The sequence below is a fragment of the Schistocerca americana genome, chromosome X, assembly GCF_021461395.2.
Source record: "Schistocerca americana isolate TAMUIC-IGC-003095 chromosome X, iqSchAmer2.1, whole genome shotgun sequence".
Lineage (NCBI taxonomy): Eukaryota > Metazoa > Arthropoda > Insecta > Orthoptera > Acrididae > Schistocerca > Schistocerca americana.
The window spans coordinates 875,649,417-875,669,959 of record NC_060130.1 but is presented as its reverse complement, the minus strand read 5'-3'; the positions used below and the strand labels follow the sequence as shown (position 1 = coordinate 875,669,959).

General features: G+C 45.0%; 1 protein-coding gene and 1 non-coding gene across 2 annotated transcripts in view; both read right to left on the bottom strand.

The window, feature by feature from the left end:
• LOC124555477 overlaps nt 1–20,543 on the bottom strand; it is a 308,379-nt gene that overhangs the window by 134,931 nt on the left and 152,905 nt on the right. The window lies entirely within an intron of this gene.
• Nucleotides 10,527–10,601, bottom strand: Trnas-cga. Its single transcript has one exon. It is a non-coding gene; the product is annotated as a tRNA-Ser (tRNA).

Here is a 20,543-nt window from a genome sequence, read left to right as displayed (position 1 = left end):
AATAAAACCGGCAAACTGCAAGGCCGTATTGCTGAGGAAGAAAGGTCGTACGAACATGTGTCCGGAAATGCATCGTTGCCCAGGTAGATGGCGCTGACGAATGAAAGTTCCTCCGACAACGTGCCGTCCCTTTAGCCCACAAATTACGACTATGCAGACTATTGATACCAGTTCTGGTGAAGGTTGCTTCGTTAGTAAAGAGGATTGTCAACAAAATCTCATAACTGTGATGGTCTGCTGGCAAAAACCATCCACAACATCCTTCCCTTAGAGGTAAATCCGCTGCTGATAATCCTTGCACTCTTTGTAGGTGATAGGGGTAGTAGCGGTTGTCATGCAAGACATATGTAATCGTACACTACCGGCCATTTAAATTGTTACGCCACGAATATGACGTGGTACAGACGCGAAATTTAACCGACAGGTAGAAAATGCTGTGATATGCAAATGATTAGCTTTTCAGAGCCTTCACACAAGCTTGGCGCCGGTGGCGACACCTACAACGTGCTGACATGAGGAAAGTTTCCAACCGATTTGTCATACACAAACAGCAGTTGACAGGCGTTCCCTGGTGAAACGTTGTTGTGATGCCTCGTGTAAGGAGGAGAAATGCGCACCATCACGTTTCCGACTTTGATAAAGGTCGGATTGTAGCCTATCGTGATTGCGGTTTATCGTATCGCGACATTGCTTCTCGCGTTGGTCGAGATCCAATGACTGTTAGCAGAACATGGAACCGGTGGGTTCAGGAGGGTAATACGGAACGCCGTGCTGAATCCCAACGGCCTCGTATCACTAGCAGTCGAGATGACAGGCATCTTATCCGCATGGCTGTAACGGATCGTGCAGCCACGTCTCGATCCCTGAGTAAACAGATGGGGACGTTTGCAAGACAACAACCATCTGCACGAACAGTTAGACGACGTTTGCAGCAGCTAGGAGACCATGGCTGCGGTTACCCTTGAAGCTGCATCACAGGCAGGAGCGCCTGCGATGGTGTACTCAACGACGAACCTGGGTGCGCGAATGGCAAAACGTCATTTTTTCGGATGAATCCAGGTTCTGTTTACAGCATCATGATAGTCGCATCCGTGTTTGGCGACATCGCGGTGAACGCACATTGGAAGCGTGTGTTCGTCATCGCCATACTGGCGCGTCACCCGGCGTGATGGTATGGGGTGCCATTGGTTACACGTCTCGGTCACCTCTTGTTCGCATTTACGGCACTTTGAACAGCGGACGCTGAATTTCAGATGTGTTACGACCTGTGGCTCTACCCTTCATTCGATCCCTGCGAAACCGTACATTTCAGAAGGATAATGCACGACCGCATGTTGCAGGTCCTGTACGGGCCTTTCTGGATACAGAAAATGTTCGACTGCTGCCCTGGCCAGCACATTTTCCAGATCTCCCACCAATTGAAAACGTCTGGTCAATTGTAGCCGAGCAACTGGCTCGTCGCAATACGCCAGTCACTACTCTTTATGAACTGTGGTATCGTGTTGAAGCTGCATGGGCAGCTGTACCTGTACACGCCATCCAAGCTCTGTTTGACTCAATTCCCAGGGGTATCAAGGCCGTTATTAAGGCCACAGGTGGTTGTTCTGGGTACTCATTTCTCAGAATCTATGCACCCAAATTGCGTGAAAATGTAATCACATGTCAGTTCTAGTATAATATATTTGTCCAATGAATACCCGTTTATCGTCTGCATTTCTTCTTGGTGTAGCAATTTTAATGGCTAGTAGTGTATTTTGGCTTACACAATGTTGGCGGGTCACTTGTCTGGGGCTTATACTATGGTTCGCCTCAACATTCTGTAGAACCCGGCATTCCAAATCTGGTGTACGCAGAGTCCACCGCCTCCCTGCATGTTCGTCTGTCTGAATGATCACACCAACGCCCAAAAATGGCTTGAAATGTGGTTGGTCTTGGTAAGCGTACTTGTTTTGGTATAGCCATGCTGCCGCTCGACAGTTTCCATCTACTTGGTCGTACACGATCACCATCTCGGCTTGTTCCCAACATTCTGCTGCTTACAGTGCGCTGCGTCAATCACACAGCCTGCAACACACAAGGAACACACGGCATGTGGTCCGAGGAACTTCCATTCATCAGCGCCTTCAACCGTGGCAACGTTGCATTTCCAGACACATGGGACACATGTTCACAGGACCTTTTTCCCTCCATATCCAGTCAGTCATTTTTTCGGTCCATTGATCGTGACCGGGCCAAATATCTAACGAAATAAGCGTCAAACGAAAAAAACTACAAAGAACGAAACTTGTCTAGCTTGAAGGGGGGAAAACAGATAACGCTATGTTTGGCCCGCTAGATGGCGCTGCAATGGGTCAAACGGATATCAACTTCGTTTTTTAAAATAGGAACCCCCATTTTATTACATATTCGTGTTGTACGTAAAGAAATATGAATGTTTTAGTTGGACCACGTTTTTCGCTTTGTGACAGCTGGGGCTGTAATAGTCACAAACATATGGTCACAATTTTAGACAAACAGTTGGTAACAGGTAGGTTTTTTAAATTAAAAAACAGAACGTAGGTACGTTTGAACATTTTATTTCGGTTGTTCCAATGTGATACATGTACCTTTGTGAACTTATCATTTCTGAGAACGCATGCCGTTACAGCGTGATTACCTGTAAATACCACATTAATGCAATAAATGCTCAAAACGATGTCAGTCAACCTCAATGCATTTTGCAATACGTGTAACGATATTCCTCTCAACAGCGAGCAGTTCGCCTTCCGTAATGTTCGCACATGCATTGGAAATGCGCTGACGCATGTTGTCAGGCGTTGTCGGTGGATCACGATAGCAAATATCCTTCAACTTTACCCACAGAAAAGAAATCCGGGGACGTCAGATCCGGTGAACGTGCGGGCCATGGTATGGTGCTTCGACAACCAATCCACCAGTCATGAAATATGCTATTCAATACCGCTTCAACTGCACGCGAGCTATGTGCCGGACATCGATCATGTTGGAAGTACATTGCCATTCTGTCATGCAGTGAAACATCTTGTAGTAACATCGGTAGAACATTACGTAGGAAATCATCATACATTGCACCATTTAGATTGCCATCGATAAAATGGGGGCCAATCATCCTTCCTCCCTTAATGCCGTACCATACATTAACCCGCCAAGGTCGCTGATGTTCCACTTGTCGCAGCCATCGTGGATTTTCCGTTGCCCAATAGTGCACATTATGCCGGTTTACGTTACCGCTGTTGGTGAATGACGCTTCGTCGCTACATATAACGCGTGCAAAAAATCTATCATCGTCCCGTAATTTCTCTTGTGCCCAGTGGCAGAACTTTACACGACGTTCAAAATCGTCGCCATGCAATTCCTGGTGCACAGAAACATGGTACGGGTGCGATCGATGTTCATGTAGCATTCTCAACACCGACGTTTTTGAGATTCCCGATTCTCGCGCAAAAATGGTTCAAATGGCTCTGAGCAGTATGGGACTTAACTTCTGAGGTCACCAGTCCCCTAGAACTTAGAACTACTTAAACCTAACTAACCTGAGGACATCACACACACCCATGCCCGAGACAGGATTCGAGCCTGCGACCGTAGCGGTCGCGCGGTTCCAGACTGTTGTGCCTAGAACCGTTCGGCCACCCCGGCCGGCATTCTCGCGCAATCTGTCTGCTACTGATGTGCCGATTAGCCGCAACAGCAGCTGAAACATCTACTTGGGCATCATCATTTGCTGCAGGTCGTGGTTGACGTTTCACATGTGGCTGAACACTTCCTGTTTCCTTAAATAACGAAACGATCCGGCGAACGGTCCGGACACTTGAATGATGTCGTCCAGGATACCGAGCAGCATATATAGCAGACGCCCGTTGGGCATTTTGATCACAACAGCCATACATGAACACGATATCGACCTTCTCCGCAATTGGTAAACGGTCCATTTTAACACGGGTAACGTATCACGAAGCAAATACCGTCCGCACTGACGGAATGTTACGTGATACCACGTACTTATACGTTTGTGACTATTACAGCGCCATCTATCACAAAGCGAATAAAGTGGGCCAACTAAAACATTCATATTTCTTTACATATTACACGAATATGTAATAAAAATGGGGGTTCCTATTTTTAAAAAAACGCAGTTGATATCCGTTTGACCTATGGCAGCGCCATTTAGGGGGCCAGCCATAGCGCCATCTGGTTTTCCCCTTCAAGCTAGACGAATTTCGTTCTTTGTAGTTTTTTCGTTTGATGCTTATTTCGTTAGATATTTGGCCCGGTCACTATCAATGGACCACCCTGTATATAGTCTTCTCACGAAGATCTAAGGGGCTATCAAAAAGTTTACGTTCGAATACCGTACATTCCAGAATCGGTATGCCTGGCGGGCAAAATTGCCATCAGCACTGAAGCAATCGTGTCTCTGACGCACCAGGCTGGCGACATCCGTTTCGTTAACGGCCGTGTCCTGCCGCGTGAAGTCCGTAACTGCCTATTGCTCGTTCTCGTCCGACAGGAAACGGCGACCCTTTCAGGGACGAAAGGGAAGATTAGGACTACAGGGTTGGTACTCGAGTGTCTACTACTTGAGGCGGTGTAACTTCTGGGTTACGACATTTGCAATATGGACACGTGCGTTATCATGAAGCACCATTCCACAGCGTTGGTTTTCGATGTCTACCAGTGTTCGTCCTTCGGCAGCCAAGCAAAGAATAACAACAGCACGTTCGTCCTGTTTGGACGCAGTTGGTAATAACGTCGGCATAGTTCACATTTCCGCATTTACCGCACGCACGTCCGAAAGACACGGATGCCACACTAATACCGTGCCTATATGTCGATGTTTATTCACCCGCATCGGAGTTGCGCTACGTTGCATATACTCGTACGCTGCAGCACGCCGTCAAACAGAAACTTCTTGATCGCCCCTTATATTTACGTCCATAAACTGACAGGCGACTTATATGCAACAAACACAAAGTTAATATTAGAACTAAACGTCGCACGCTCTTATTTCGATTGTATCATCTAGTTAAGGCCCAAAACACGTAGGCTTTGAGATGTTACTTTGGAGCCAGATCACATTTCCGGTTGTCCGGTAGGGCTCAGAATTGTGACTGGCGTCACACACTAATCTCTCGCACCTGAAAACCTTTCTAAACAAAGCCTTCAGCAGTTTAACGGGAGCTTGTAAATATATTCCCAGCACACACATTAGGGGAAAGTTGGGACAACCTACTATCCACTCCATCATACAACATAAGTCAATCAAATTTTACAAAAAATTATACATATATCACGAATCTCCTACCTCTTCCTTATCCAAAATTTAGGCGATGAACGATGAAACCCCCCCCCCCCTTTCGAAGCTTCTCATGAAAAGCCCAAATTGAACTTAATAATACACTTACACACACACACACACACACACACACACACACATACATACATGCATGCGCGCAAACATTACCACAAGCAGTTCCGCAAAACTAATATTCTAGACGACAACAGTACAATTTGAAGTCGTACAGGCAAAGCCCAGTGGAGCTTCAAAATTCAAATATCTCATCGCCTGGGTAGGGGAACCTGAAATCCCCCGGGCCGCATGTGCTGTGTGTCTGGAAGCAAAACTGTTCGATTTACATACGGTAGTTGCCGCAACAGTAATTTCCAACTACGCCGTCAAACTTGCATTGATTGCTGCTCAGTTGTGCCTAGGGTTTGTTTTACGGCAATGTTAGTTGTACGTTGACAGTCACACACTACAGTGTGGATAGTATCACTGAATGCAATTAAACAGAGGCACAGCGACATCATGCTGATCTGTTTTCACAACGATGACAGCTACTTTTGCATATGTATTCTGAGGGTTGCTGCAATACTGTGTTTTGTGTTATACATTTTGGAGACTGCATATCACACGCTTTTTCACTGGTGTGGAGGTATTTTCAAAGAAACAACTTCTTGGTATCTATCAAAAATGTTAGAATCGTCCCAACATAGTGTTTTGCATGTCATTTGTCTTACATGTTCAATACTGTTTATGGAATATATCTTAAGAGTGTTCTCGCGTAAATCTCGCTAGAAAACTCGTGACCATCTCGACGTCTTCTAATCTAACTGAAAACTGTCGGAATAACCCTCTTAGTAAGGACCTGCTTAATTTTGTGAATTAGTGCGTTGAAATGATACAGCATTAGCTGACGAGAAATTATCAAAAATCTCAGAAGAGACGGTATCGGAAGAAAACTGCAGAATGTCAGATTCCCCAATGGCATTATTTCGAGCACGTTTATTTGGGGCTGTTATATACTCATATGTAGAAGAATATAGGACGTGGCCTCTGAAGTATGTTGTTGACAGACGACAAATTCTAATGCTTGGAGTTTGATTCTTGGTTGGTTATTAGGAACTTCCTGTTCTGGTCGTTTACGTGACTTTCACCCCTAGCAATGGTTGTTTTTAGACGAAAAAAATTAACGTATATCACACTTCGGATTTCAGTTTAATACGAGGACAATTTTCTTTTAATTCCGATCGGTCGCGAACTTAAAACCACAGAAAAATTCTTGTGAAGCTTTGGACAGACGTATTATGCAGTGTGTCTAGTACACCCATCGATCGTGTCATGTCGCATTTTTCAGTTCTCAGTTCACAGTGAGCGCGTAAAGATGCCTACAATAATAGAGCCTCCCACCATGTGTGAAGTGCGTTTCTTCATGGAACGGGGTTCCGCCTGATTTTATGCAACCCACATAACGCGACTGTCATGCGTGACAGCAAAGTGCGGCAATGTTGTGGGAACTTTCAGGCAGGACGTTCAGGTGTCCATGATGCAGGTGGTCAGAGAAGGACGCGGTGTCAACCAATGGTCTTGTTCAGCAAGTGGATGAGACGATTCGAGAACAAGCAAAGAGGAATGTTATTATGAGGCATTGCCCTTCTTCATGACAAGGAAGGGCTCACACTGCAGCTGCACTTAAGACGCTCCTGCAGCATTGCAGTGTTTGATCACCCACCATACAGCCTTCGGCTACCTCTGATTTTTATCTCTCTGTTCACAAGAACTGCTGGCTACGAGGACAGCATTTTGGCACAGACAACGAGCTGCAGAAGAGCGTAGAGAATTGGCGGCCGTCTTCTATGACGAGGGTGTTGGAAAGTTGGTATCAGGCTACGAAAAGTGCCTAAGTTGGAGCAGCAACAATGTAGAGCAGAAGTTGGAGGGAGTAGCCAAATGTTGCAACTACAACATTTTTGATTTTCACTGCGGTTTCCAATTCGGATTGTGAAAAAAAGAAACAGATATCAAGTCGAAGGAAAATAGCTACACGTAAAATATAACCATGCCCAGTACAGCAATGTGACCTTCACGTTGGTGACTGCTTTATTTGGTGCTAATACGGAAAGAGTAGTGAGAATATTACGGTATACTGATAATTTTTGCTTATGGACGTCTGACAGCAACTGAATAAAACACAATTTTAATGCCATACGCGTTTCGCCTTTACGTTCTGCAAGGCATCATCAGTGGCAGGTTGCGTGGACAATTTCTTACATATTACGCTCGTGTTGCGCTTTTGGTGGTGCTCTTCTTCTTATGAATGCCAATTTGCGGTTTTTTCCCACATTCCACAGCACTATGAACTGAACGCTTGAAACGCTGTGGAATGTGGGAAAAAACCGTAAATTGAAATTCATAAGAAGAAGAACAACACCAAAAATGCAACAGGAGCGTAATATGTAAGAAACTGTCCACGCAACCTGCCACTGATGATGCCTTGCAGAAAGTAAAGGCGAAACGCATATGGCACTAAAATTGTGTTTTATTCAGTTGCTGTCAGACGGTCCATAAGTAAAAATTATCAATATACCGTAATATTACACGCAACTGAGGAAGACAGGACTACAGAAGTTGAAGATGTCAGTAGTGAGAATACTGAAAGAGAGGCTAGTACGATCACGGAGATCGCTACGTAATTCTCGTGGTGTGCAATGACTCTCGGGTCAGTTTTACAAAACAAAATTAAAGGAACTGACAGAATGGAGGGTTCATTTTTCGAGCCGGCAAAATGTTCGAGAAGAGATTTGAAGGTTCATTTATGTGCCGCCACTGATATATTGTACAAAATGAGTAGCGATACTATCATGTTCCTTAGAAAGTATCATCATTGCTTGGTTTGTGAATAGTAATTGAAAGTTATGAATACCATTAATGACAGACAGTTCTCGTGAGACACACCAAGCTGCAGAAAGTGTCTGGGCCTAATATTCCCAGTTCAATTATTTCTGTCATATGAAGTACTTCATATCGCCATATTCTGACTCAGCCTGAAGCCAAGGCGCATTCCGTGCGATCACTATGAAACGGCACTAATGATCCGCCTCACTTCGCACGGGTACCACTAACAAGGGAACCTCCCCATCGCACCCCCCTCAGATTTAGTTATAAGTTGGCACAGTGGATAGGCCTTGAAAAACTGAACACAGATCAAATGAGAAAACTGGAAGAAGTTGTGTGGAACTGTGAAAAAATAAGCAAAATATACAAACTGAGTAGTTCAAGGGAAGATAAGCAACATTAAGGACGATAGGAACGTAGGAGCGCCGTGGTCTCGTGGTAACGTGAGCAGCTGCGGAACGAAAGGTCCTTGGTTCAAATCTTCTATCTAGTGAAGAGTTTAATTTTTTATTTTCTGTTTATGTGACAAACTCTTATGTTTTCATCACTTTTTTGGGAGTGATTATCATATCCACAAGAAAACCTAAATCGGGCAAGGTAGAAGAATCTTTTTACCCATTCGCCAAGTGTACAAGTTAGGTGGGTCGACAACATATTCCTGTCATGTGACGCACATGCCGTCACCAGTGTCGTATAGAATATATCAGATGTGTTTTCCTGTGGAGGAATCGGTTGACCTATGACCTTGCGATCAAATGTTTTCTGTTCCCATTGGAGAGGCACGTCCTTTCGTCTACTAATCGCACGGTTTTGTGATGCGGTCCCGAAACACAGACACTAAACTTATTACAGTGAACAGAGATGTCAATGAACGAACGGACAGATAATAACTATGAAAAAATAAAGAAAGTAAAATTTTTAGTCGAGGGAAGACTTGAACCGAGGACCTCTCCTTCTGCAGCTGCTCACGCTACAACGAGACCACATCGCACCTAAGCTCACATTGTCTATTATGTTGCTTATGTGGCCCATGGACTTCTCAGTTTGTATATTTTGCTTATTTTTTCACAGTTCCACGCAACTTCTTCCTGTTTTCTCAATTGATCTGTGTTCAGTTTATCAAGGCCTATCCACTGTGCCAACTTGTAACTAAATATGAGGGGGGTGCGATGGGGAGGTTCCCTTGTAAGCATCTACGGCCGGTGGACTTTTCTGGCGCAGCGGTAATAAATTATATTCGCAACCATTCCGCGTGAATTAATCTACCTATTAGTGAAAACCGTATCTAAATCCCGACAGTAGTTCCCGAGATCAGCCTTCGCACACAGAAAGACAGGCAGGCAGAATATCTACAGATACAGAGATACGTGTACATGTAGTTTAACAACATACTTCTGTAGTTCATCAATTTAATATCTTTGTTTTCTTGTATATAGTCATAAATTAACTTTTTTAATAAGACTGTTGAAAATGACCAATTAGTCGAAACCACTATGGCCCCGGAAATACTTTACACAAGTATTTAAATGTAATAATTGTTATTCACATCTTCAGGTACTACGACGAAGAACACGATATGCACCGAGCGAGGTGGCGCAGTGGTTAGACACTGGACTCGCATTCGGGAGGACGACGGTTCAATCCCGCGTCCGGCCATCCTGATTTAGGTTTTCCGTGATTTCCCTAAATCGCTCCAGGCAAATGCCGGGATGGTTCCTTTCAAAGGGCACGGCCGACTTCCTTCCCCGTCCTTCCCTAATCCGATGAGACCGATGACCTCGCTGTCTGGTCTCCTTCCCCAAACCAACCAACCAACCACGATATGCACAAAAACCATTAATGGTGAAGTGCTTAAGAGGATTCAAAACCACAGAAGAAAATGCTGTGGCTGTGCAGAAGTGATGGAAATTTTTATTAATGAACTGAGTGCAGTCAGCAGAGCGTCAGTGGGAATCACACGGTATCAGATTACGCCACATGGATGCGTTATGCGAGTCATTGTATAACAGCTGTTTCTAAGTTGTGGAGTTTGATGTGGATCGCTAAATGTATGGCACTGCATCACCCTGTTATCGGCCGGCCAGCAACGTGCCACCTGGGAGGAGAAGTAGCTCGCCGCTGAACTTGCGATACTGTATCGAATTTCCCAACAGGCTTCCCTCGGTGGAAGAAAGCTGGAAATAAGGTTTTGGATCTTACCAAATTCTTCGTACAATTTCCGTACCTTATTTTCAGACGCTATGTATATTGCTTTGACTATGGAATACATCGCTTCTTAATTAGAAGAATGCAAGTAAACTCCCGATTGAAACTTCCTGGCAGATTAAAACTGTGCGCCCGACCGAGACTCGAACTCGGGACCTTTGCCTTTCGCGGGCAAGTGCTCTACCAACTGAGCTACCGAAGCACGACTCACGCCCGGTACTCACAGCTTTACTTCTGCCAGTACCTCGTCTCCTACCTTCCAAACTTTACAGCACTTTAGAGCACTTGCCCGCGAAAGGCAAAGGTCCCGAGTTCGAGTCTCGGTCGGGCACACAGTTTTAATCTGCCAGGAAGTTTCATATCAGCGCACACTCCGCTGCAGAGTGAAAATCTCATTCTGGAAACTCCCGATTCTTTAAAGAATCTAATAAGGGGAGGCCACGACGTTTGGAACGCGGATTTCCTGCAAACTTCGTACACTCGTAGTACTCCATTAGAACAACAAAATGTGTAAGCAGTAGCGCGTACTTCTCTAGCGTTATTGAGAAAAATCACAAGATAATTTCGATCGTCAAATATATATACACTCCTGGAAATTGAAATAAGAACACCGTGAATTCATTGTCCCAGGAAGGGGAAACTTTATTGACACATTCCTGGGGTCAGATACATCACATGATCACACTGACAGAACCACAGGCACATAGACACAGGCAACAGAGCATGCACAATGTCGGCACTAGTACAGTGTATATCCACCTTTCGCAGCAATGCAGGCTGCTATTCTCCCATGGAGACGATCGTAGAGATGCTGGATGTAGTCCTGTGGAACGGCTTGCCATGCCATTTCCACCTGGCGCCTCAGTTGGACCAGCGTTCGTGCTGGACTTGCAGACCGCGTGAGACGACGCTTCATCCAGTCCCAAACATGCTCAATGGGGGACAGATCCGGAGATCTTGCTGGCCAGGGTAGTTGACTTACACCTTCTAGAGCACGTTGGGTGGCACGGGATACATGCGGACGTGCATTGTCCTGTTGGAACAGCAAGTTCCCTTGCCGGTCTAGGAATGGTAGAACGATGGGTTCGATGACGGTTTGGATGTACCGTGCACTATTCAGTGTCCCCTCGACGATCACCAGTGGTGTACGGCCAGTGTAGGAGATCGCTCCCCACACCATGATGCCGGGTGTTGGCCCTGTGTGCCTCGGTCGTATGCAGTCCTGATTGTGGCGCTCACCTGCACGGTGCCAAACACCAATACGACCATCATTGGCACCAAGGCAGAAGCGACTCTCATCGCTGAAGACGACACGTCTCCATTCGTCCCTCCATTCACGCCTGTCGCGAAACCACTGGAGGCGGGCTGCACGATGTTGGGGCGTGAGCGGAAGACGGCCTAACGGTGTGCGGGACCGTAGCCCAGCTTCATGGAGACGGTTGCGAATGGTCCTCGCCGATACCCCAGGAGCAACAGTGTCCCTAATTTGCTGGGAAGTGGCGGTGCAGTCCCCTACGGCACTGCGTAGGATCCTACGGTCTTGGCGTGCATCCGTGCGTCGCTGCGGTCCAGTCCCAGGTCGACGGGCACGTGCACCTTCCGCCGACCACTGGCGACAACATCGATGTACTGTGGAGACCTCACGCCCCACGTGTTGAGCAATTCGGCGGTACGTCCACCCGGCCTCCCGCATGCCCACTATACGCCCTCGCTCAAAGTCCGTCAACTGCACATACGGTTCACGTCCACGCTGTCGCGGCATGCTACCAGTGTTAAAGACTGCGATGGAGCTCCGTATGCCACGGCAAACTGGCTGACACTGACGGCGGCGGTGCACAAATGCTGCGCAGCTAGCGCCATTCGACGGCCAACACCGCGGTTCCTGGTGTGTCCGCTGTGCCGTGCGTGTGATCATTGCTTGTACAGCCCTCTCGCAGTGTCCGGAGCAAGTATGGTGGGTCTGACACACCGGTGTCAATGTGTTCTTTTTTCCATTTCCAGGAGTGTATATCAGTGCGTGGCTATTTTTACCAGGAAGCGCCGGCAGCCAAGTGGGGTAGCTCAGCGTGTTCGGTCAGAGGGTTAGCTGCCCTCTGTAATAAAAAAAACTGAGTTAATGTACCCACCAGGAACTTCAACAAGCATCATGGGACGTCCGCCCCGAGCAAATAGAACGAACAATAAGGAACAAAATGAGATAAAAAAAAAGCCGGCACGGTAGCTCAGCGTGTTCGGTCAGAGATCTGGTAGGCCTCTGTAATAAAAAACTGAGTGGAAGGATCAACAAACGAACTTGAACGGATGTCATGTGACGTCCGCAACGACCAAACACAACGATCAACAAAAAAGTGGTTAGCGTTCAAGCCCCGTAATCGCTGGGTCGCTGGATCGAGTCCCGCTAGTCAGTTTTTTTTTTTAATTTCTAACACAGTCATTTTCTTTGCTATTTATATTAAAGTTGTTGTAATGGGAAAAATACGTATAGTCGGATGAACTTTTATTAAATTTTCGATGTTATTTGGCAGTCTACAAATTTTTATTATCACAAATAATATAATATTCATAAATGGTTCAAATGGCTCTGAGCACTATGGGACTCAACTGCTGAGGTCATTAGCCCCTAGAACCAGTTAAACCTAACTAACCTAAGGACATCACACACATCCATGCCCGAGGCAGGATTCGAACCTGCGACCGTAGCGGTCTCGCGGTTCCAGACCGCAGCGCCAGAACCGCGCGGCCACTTCAGCCGGCTAATATTCATAACTACCGACTAGTAAACGGCCAAACGCATAAAGTGATACTGAAAATTTATGCTTGTCCGTGATTTGAGAAACCCCTTATACCTGGAAGGAGCCCGAAACGACTTGTTACCCCCAAGTTTTGACCGGCACAGACGGCTTTCGAAAGATGTACAATTAATCGTCGCTTTCGACATTACAAGTTGCGGGATGGTATTTTTCGTAAAAACATGGAAAACAAAGTTAAACGGCACCAGCTGCATTGAATAAATGCTATGTTTCCGCACACGCAAGATGTTTTGAGGTTTTCTGTGGAAAAACAAACCTCGTTAACATTTTCAAAAACCTCTCTTTCAGCCGATAATTTGGAAGCAAACCGTGCATAACGCAGCATTTCCTTAAATATTGGCGCTCATCATTGGTCATGCAGTATCGAGTGTATTTTAATAGCGTCTTCACGAGAAGCAATTTCTCGTTCTCTTTCGATTAAATACGAACAATTTTGAAGAAACGGACAAGCACACATTTTCAGTACCACTTTCTGCGTTTGGTCGTTTACTAGTCGGTAATTTTGAATATTAAATAATTTGTCATAAAAATTTGTAGACTGCCAAATAACATTGTAAATTTAATAAAAGTTCATCCGATTACACATATTTTACCCATTACATCAATTGTACTATAAATAGTAAAGAAAATGACTGTGTTAGAAATAAAAAAAAAACTGACTAATGGGAGTCGATCCAGCGACCCAGTGATTACGGGACTTGAACGCTAACCACTCGGCTGGCGGCGCTTCCTGGTCAAAATGGCCACGCACTGGTATATATATTTGACGACATTTGACGGTCGAAATTATCTTGTGATTTTCTCAATAACGCTAGAGAAGTACGTATTATTGCTTACACATTTTGTTGTCCTAATGTAGTACTACGAGTGTACGAAGTTTGCAGTAAATCCGCGTTCCAAACGTGGTGGCCTCCCCTTGTAAGTCTCATGGATAAAACGTCATATCCATCGAACTGTGTGTCGTAAAAAGATACAATTTTGCAGGCAAATTCAGTGTTATATGAGACAGTAAGCAATAAACTGTTTTCCTTTCATTATTTTGTGGGTAGTGCCAGAGAAAAAAATTTCAAAAACGTTTGACATTATGAGTAAAGTTTGTTGGAAGTCGCTAAGTGTTCTCATTTTCAAATACTGGATGAATTCAGCCTGGCTGATTTGTGCGCCGTGGGTTACGCTGCCTGAAGACATATACAGAAATTATACCTTTAAAACCTGACTTACTGTGCTAAAACTTTAAGGTAAGACTATACTTCTTTATGAATAGATTGTGATAGCATTTTAAATTTATTCAATAATTATATGAAATATTGAAAATCAAATTTTTGTTGCCCCTGGAAGCCGTCGGACAGACAGCCTGCAACTGGGATCGTGCACTTGGCACCGTTTTAGCCGTTCGGTGTAAGAGGAAAATTTACGAATTGTGCGCGGGGAAGACGATTGTCGGTAAACACCTGAATGAGTTCGTGGTTCTCCTTTTTACCGCCGTGCTTATTTCGCGAGAGCCAAAGAGCCAAAGAAACTGGTACACCTGCCTAGTGTCGTGTAGGGCCCGCGACCACGCAGAAGTGCCGTAACACGTCGTGACATGGTCTCGACTAATGTCAGAAGTAGAGCTGGAGGGAAGAGACACCATGAATCCCGCAAGGCTGTCCATAAATCCGTAAGAATATGAGGTGGTAGATATCTCTTTTGAACAGCATGTTGTTTGAACAGCATGTTGTAAGGCATCCCAGATATGCTCAATAATGTTCATGTCTGGGTAGTTTGGTGGCCAGCAGAAGTGTTTAAACTCAGAAGAATGTTCCTGGAGCCAATCTGTAGCAATTCTGGACGTGTGGGGTATCGCATTGTCCTGTTGGAATTGCCCAAGTCCGTCGGAATGCACAATGGACATGGATGGATGCAGGTGATCAGACACGATGCTTACGTATGTGTCACATGTCAGAGTCGTATCTAGACGTATCGGGGGTCTCATATCATTCCAACTGCACACGCCCCACACCATTACAGAGCCTCCACCAGCTTGAACAGTCCCCTGCTGACATGCAAGGTTCATGGATTCCTGAGGTTGTCTCCACATCCGCACACGTCCATCCGCTCGATACAATTTGAAACAAGGCTCTCCGACCAGGCAGCATGTTTCTAGTCATAAACAGTCGTATGTCGGTGCTGACGGGCCCAGGCGTGGCATAAAGCTGTGTGTCGTGCAGTCATGAAGTCTACACGAGGGGGCCTTCGGCTCCGCAAGCCCATATCGATGTTGTTTCGTCGAATGGTTCGCACGCTGACACTTGCTGATGGTCCAGCATTGAAATCTGCAGCACTTTGCCGAAGGGTTGCACTTCTGTGACGCTGAACGATTCTCTTGAGTCGTCGTTGGTCCCGTTCTTGCAGGATCATTTTCCGGCCGCAGCGCTGCCGGAGCTTTGACATTTTACCGGACTCCTGATATTCGCGGTACACTTGTGAAATGGTCGTACGGGATAATCCGCACTTCATCGCAACCTCGGAGATGCTGTGTTCCACCGCTCGTGCGCCGACTATAACACCACGTTGAAATTCACTTAAATCTTGATAACCTGCCATTGTAGCAGCAGTAACCGATCTAACAACTGCGGCAGACACTTGTCTTATATACGCGTTGCCGTCCGCAACGCCATATTCCGCCTGTTTACATATCTCTGTATTTAATACGTATGCCTATACCAGTTTCTTTGGCGCATCAGAGTATGTAGGAACAAGTAATATGGTGGGTGACCCATTTTGGAACGCATTTAAACAGTAAGACTCCCCGTGATGCTCAAACAGGCAGAACATGGCGTTGCGGACGGCAACCCGTATATAAGACAAGTGTCTGGCTCAGTTGTTAGATCGGTTACTGCTGCTACAATGGCAGGTTATCAAGATTTAAGTGAGGTGCAACGACATACTGATATGTGGGCTCAAACTGCTAGGTTCTTTGTAAATTTGATTCGATTTTGTAATCGCCGAAACAACATTCACATACCCTCTCAACTCGTGCCGTTTCATTTCGTTTCTTCCTCCCTTATACATGCTTCACATTTTTTTCAGACTGTATATTTGTAGATTCAGCGATGTTTGAGAAAAATGATTCTAATCCGTTACCCATTTCCGGCACAGATCGATCGTGGTAACGAATGAGTGCTTGGGCATGTCATGTTCAGTACGAGAATTCACTTACGGATGCATGCTGCGTGTTTTGTCGGAATTTTTGAGCCATTCCGAGAATACGCAAAATAGTCACCCAGAGGACGAAGCTGCTGCTGCTGCTATCCCAAAACTATCGGATAGAATGAGTTCGCTTCTATATAGATTCGTTTTCAGACTATGGGGAGAGTCCGCAGAAGGCCGTCCGCAAGCAAACACAGCCAGAAGCGATCTTTATCTCTTGACAGCAGACGTCTGAACCATTGTTAGAATGTAAATGTACTGGAATGAGCTATGCGCATCACAACAGACGGACGGGTTCAACACAAACTGACAGCATTCGCCAACTTGAATGCGGCCTCTATGCGCATAGGTCTACGTGTGATCAATTAACAGCTCTATATCGTGCCGCAGGAAGACAATGGGCGGAGGCACATCGTGGATGGAAGCGCACGAATGGAGCCGCGTTTTGTTCTCAGCCAAGTCGGGGCTTTGTGTCAAGGTTGACGATCGATGTATTCTCTTCGGGAGGAAGGGAAGAGAAAGTAGGAACGTACATTTGCGAGCGAACCATCGTAAGGTCGTCGTGGCGAACTGGTTATGTGGGTGGGAGTAGGAGGGCGAAAGAAACGTTCTTGGCCGGGAAGCGGTATGGCATTTCTTGAATAACATATTCAAAAACACCAGTGTTTTATTTATCAACACTGGAACGTGTTTCCAGATACACCTATTACCAACATTAAGACGTGAAAAACGGGCGCCGGCCGGTGTGGCCGAGCGGTTCTAGGCGCTACCGTCTGGAACCGCGAAATCGCTAAGGTCGCAGGTTCGAATCCTGCCTCGGGCATGGATGTGTGTGATGTCCTTAGGTTAGTCAGGTTTAAGTAGTTCTCAGTTCCAGGGGACTTATGATCTCAGATGTTAAGTCCCATAGTGCTCAGAGCCATTTGAACCATTTGAAAAATGGGCAGGATTACTTGTATACATACAGATGTCATAGAAAAAGTGCAGCTTCATGTCGTACAGCTGCTTTCGGATTTGGACTTTATTGTGGCTATGACGTGACAATACTTATTCCAGGATGGTGTAAAACGCAGCTTACGTGTGAGCAGTAGCCTCGTCACTGGCATATTTCTTCTTCTTTGGTATGTCTGTCTCACGATAGTTATAGATTGGAATGTCTCTACTTCCTGCTCTCCTGTGATTCTTCCTTCATGTGCTGGTATTTTCGTCCTTTATGTCATTCAGCCTTCTACTTCCTTTTCTTCTCTTCCTTGTAAGCTTTCCGTCAACGACCTTTCGTTGCTGGTAATTTCTTCGCAATAGAGGGTGTAACGGGTATGAGTACAAATATTTCTATTAGTGACTGAGGACGGTATACTGAACAACATTAAATCAGTATTTACGCAATTTTGAGACTGATAGTTACAGCCATTTTAGGGTGGTTAGTACCTGGAAGTATACGTTACAAGAGCTAGCTATTAGCTATTATTTTTCCCTGGGCAGCAGGTCAGGCGCTGAAGTGTAGACGCGTGAAGGGAAAATGGTTAGTCTATACTGACACGTATAGTCCACTTAGAGGTGAAGTATGACCCTGCAGAAAACACCAGGTCGTTAAGTTTGTGACGTGTTTGTAGAAGACTGTTCAACGCAGACCAAAAAACAACGAACACAATTATGTGTGTACATATTAAGGAATGACATTTAAAATACGTGCACTTAATACCAGTTACAGCCTGTATATGTCACAGCCAAACGTTTTCCACATTCTGCTAATTTCCACTAGGTTATCTTCCTCGCCTTTTCTTAGAAGTACTTACTCATTTGTAATTCTGTCAGTTCATTTAACTTTTAGTATTTTTTTCCAGAACTATACAAGTATTTTTCTTCTTTCTTTTTGATTGTCCATAATTCGCCGCGATTTAAAAATTCACTCCAGAGAAAACTTTTGATGAATCTCTTCATTATATCTGAATTCTTATTGCTGTTAATACGTCATTCACCTTTTCGAAAGAGATTCCCTATGGGCACAGTATATAGTAAATCTGACAGTTCTACATCTACATGATTACTCTGCAATTCACATTTAAGTGCTTGGCAGAGGGTTAATCGAACCACAATCATACTATCTCTCTACCATTACACTCCTGAACAGCGCGCGGGAAAAATGAACACCTAAACCTTTCTGTTCGAGCTCCGATTTATTTTATTTTGATGATCATTCCTACCTATGTAGGTTGGGCTCAACAAAATATTTTCGCATTCAGAACAGAAAGTTGGTGACTGAAATTTCGTAAATAGATCTCGCCGCGACGAAAAACGTCTTTGCTTTAATGACTTCCATCCCAACTCGCGTATCATATCTGCCACACTCTCCCCCCTATTATGTGATAATACAAAACGAGCTGCCCTTTTTTGCACCCTTTCGATGTCCTCCGTCAATCCCACCTGGTAAGGATCCTACACCGTGCAGCAATATTCAAACAGAGGACGAACGAGTGTAGTGTAAGCTGTCTCTTTAGTGGACTTGTTGCATCTTCTAAGTGTCCTGCCAATGAAACTCAACTTTTCGCTCGCCTTCCCCACAATATTATCTATGTGGTCTTTCCAACTGAAGTTGTTCGTAATTTTAACACCCAGGTACTTAGTTGAATTGACAGCCTTGAGAATTGTACTATTTATCGAGTAATCGAATTCCAACGGATTTATTTTGGAACTCATGTGGATCACCTCACACTTTTCGTTATTTAGCGTCAACTGCCACCTGCCACACCATACAGCAATCTTTTCTAAATCGCTTTGCAACTGATACTGGTCTTCGGATGACCTTAATAGACGGTAAATTACAGCATCATCTGCTAACAACCTAAGAGAACTGCTCAGATTGTCACCCAGGTCATTTATATCGATCAGGAACAGCAGAGGTCCCAGGACGCTTCCCTGGGGAACACCTGATATCACTTCAGTTTTACTCGATGAGAGCTCTTGCTGTTTGCTACAAGAGATTAACTGCTGACTTCGGTTTAAAGTATTATTCACAATTTCGAGAGTAGTGGAAGTCATCCAACGCATCGGTTGCCCCACTGCGCCAAACACGTTTTCTCACTATACCCAACGGGCAAAAATCTGTTACAAAATGGAAAAACACAGAACAGAGGTTATACAATTCGTAAACACGTAGCGAAAAAGACATTTCTTAGAGATCCACGCTGCAGATACTTCTGGCACGGGCACTGCAGAAAGAACGAATAAAAATAAATAAAAATGACGAGTTTTAATTTCAGCAAGAGAAGAAGTATAGATTTGAGGAGAAATTTGCCAGCGAAGCTTGTTCGCCTGCGTTCGAAACCGGCGTCCTCCCTCGTCCTTTGAAGCCGACACGCGCACCCCACCGCCTGCAAAGAACCTCTCGCTCCCACCTCGTCACGACCGTTTGCCGGCTGCTCTGCGTTCAGCATTTCATTCAGGTCAGCCTAGGCTCATTGTTAGGCAAGCGCACCTTGGCCTTTTTACAGAGTGTGAGAACCTTGCAGGCTGCACAGGAGAAACCCCTGAAAGGTTCCTTCCGACTGGCGAGACAAGTTTTTCCTCGTGCTACGGAAGTGTCTGGCGCACGGCTGTTATATAGAATGACAGGCTATCTTGTTTCCATTACAGACCGAGAGATGGGTCATTGTGTTCTATGGCTGCGGCGGAACACATTTATATATTGTGTCTGTTAACCGAACGATAACGACTGTTAGTATAAATGGTGGTAGGTACAACAACAGAATAGAATGACGCACCTCTCCTCCACTCGTAAATAAATAAAATTCCCCCAATGAAATAATTTGGCACCATGCAGCCGCAGTAACACCATTTAATCTTTTACGCACTATTAACCATTTCTATTAAATGTCGTCAAAATTATTTTCAGCAGATATGAAGTAGATATCAGATCCTTCATCATGGAAAGCGAAAAAGGTCTGCAGGTAAGTAGTTTATATCTGAACTCCGTTTTGTTGATGGAATTATATTTCTTGCCTTTAGTGGAGATAAACCTTGACAACGAATGGAAGAATTTAAGAGAACAATTTTGAACGTAGACTTTGAAATCAATTAAAGTAAGACAAGTTTGTTTGCATAGCCATCTTACGCAACAGGCACAGAAATATTTGTATTATAAA